The sequence below is a fragment of the Tenrec ecaudatus genome, chromosome 10 (genome assembly GCF_050624435.1).
Source record: "Tenrec ecaudatus isolate mTenEca1 chromosome 10, mTenEca1.hap1, whole genome shotgun sequence".
Taxonomy (NCBI): domain Eukaryota; kingdom Metazoa; phylum Chordata; class Mammalia; order Afrosoricida; family Tenrecidae; genus Tenrec; species Tenrec ecaudatus.
The window spans coordinates 103,068,902-103,071,019 of NC_134539.1; the positions used below are offsets into that span (position 1 = coordinate 103,068,902).

The 2,118-nt window shown below is 39.7% G+C and overlaps 1 pseudogene; it reads right to left on the reverse strand.

The window, feature by feature from the left end:
* Positions 1 to 1,226: 1,226 nt before the first annotated feature.
* On the reverse strand, positions 1,227 to 1,900 carry LOC142458626 (succinate--CoA ligase [ADP/GDP-forming] subunit alpha, mitochondrial pseudogene; annotated as a pseudogene).
* Positions 1,901 to 2,118: the final 218 nt, after the last annotated feature.

A 2,118-nucleotide genomic window follows, 5' to 3' on the forward strand; every position in this document is an offset into this window, starting at 1 on the left:
ATTGTCAATAAAATTACCATATGCCCATGCAGGATGATTTATAATGTTCTCCAATAAAATGAGATCAATATGTCTAAAGTGGACCGATGACATCTGTAAACCATAAATATATGAATGGATTTTGAGCTTGAACTTAATTGTAGCCATGCTCTAAGAATAATTAGTTCTATTCTAAGAACACTTAGTGGCCTTTCTGAATACTTGCCGTCATGAAAAGATCACTGAAATTAAGGGTGTAATAGCAAAGTGTAGGGAAGAAATCAGACGGTGCCCAGCTATCAGATAAAATAGCATCTGGGGTCTTAAGGACTTCTCTTCAAACAAGAAACCATGCAAATGAGATGTCAGCTAAGTCCAAATAGAAGAAGCACACCAGCCTGTGATCCAAGGATTGTAAATACTAAAACTCAAGATTGGAAGAGAAAACTATATTAGAGTTTATATTCTGAGTACCAGTTTGCAGAATGCTACAACAGTGAAATCCACTTGCAGGATCCACATGTGTATTTAGCCTTGGGACAGTCCTCTCTGACCATTGGCCAGAGATGCTAGTTAAACACCCTTGCTGTCAGGCAGAGTGCCGTTCGAAAGTGGATTAATACAGATGTAGTTAAGTTAAAAGTTAATACTTTCTGATTTGTTCTCCTTTTTGACCTATTTAAAAGGTTGTTACAGTTTATATTATTTTCTGATTTCTTTTTGATTGATGTATTTCTGTTTTATCTTGTTAATGTTGGGTTTTTCCCTCATGTTATTCTTTCTCTGCAGCCAGAGTAGATGAAATAAAGAATCGGCCAACATTAGACCATTGAAGAGGTGGCACATGATCAAAAACTAATGGTGTTGAAGGAAGAAGACCAAGCTGCCTGAGGCATTAGCCAAAACCAAGGCATCAGGAATTAATGGAATCTCAAATGGAATGTTTCAGTAAGCCAAGAAATTGGGAAAATTTTACCTGCCCAACTGACTGGAAGAGAATCATATTTGTACCCATTCCAAAGAAAGGTCATCCAACAGTGTGGACATTTTATTTTTCAAGTTGAAAGCTAGATTTATTGACTGTCTCTGGTATACAGTGAAGTGAAACTACCAGGGCAGAACATTCTTGGCTGTGGCTTTCTGTTGAACTGAAAGACCAATGTCAAGTATGGAGAGTTTGATAATTAGGAGACAACAGAAACAAATGGTAACTAGCTTTCATTTCTACAATGATTCATTCCACATTTTCAGGAAGTTTTTTGGTTTGGCTTTTCTTTCATAGCATCTTCCTCTTTCAAAAGCTTTGTAGATGGTGCCCTCAACTGTGCAGAAGACTTGCAGATCACAACCCCAGTGTTCAGAAGAGCAGAGACCTCTTTCTCACCCCCTTCCCCTGCAGTAATAATTGTCCCTGCATGAGCCATTCTCCCACCCAGAGGAACTGTTCATCCAGTAAGGAAGAACATCCCAGGCATCTGAACCTGAATTAGGCTGCCTCAAATATTCTACAGCATCTTCTTCTGCATTGCCACCGATTTTACCAACCAACATGATGCCTACAGTCACTGGGTCATTCAGAGACTTCAAAGAAGTCAAGCAAAATCGTTCTATTGAAAGGATCATCTCCAGTGCTGACACACAAAGGCTGCCCGAATCCAACTTGTGTTGTTTGGTGAACTGTTTCAGAAGTCAAGTTGCCAAGTCTGGACACAAGATAAAGTCTTCATTTCTTGTGAATATGACCAGGCATGATACCAATTTTGTATTCACCAGGAGTAATGACTCCAGGGAAGTTTGGTCCCACCAACCTTATCTTTCTCTGGTCCAACAGAGCACACTTAACTTATACTGTGTCCTGTTGAGGGGTACCCTAGGCAATGCACACAACCAAGGGCATTACTGTCTTCAGAGTTTCATTCATTGCAGCAACAGCAAAGAGAAGAGAAGCATAAATGATGAAAAAATTATTTTCTTTGACATCCTTCACAGTATTAAAGATGAGTTAGTCCAGATGCATCTTGCTTCATTGGGGTTGTTCCTTCAACAGGTTAGGCACCATGGTATCATGTCTATGGGCTATGAAAGATCCCTGAGAAAAATAGTGTGGCAGGAGCTAAGAGACCGTGAAGCCATTGCGAC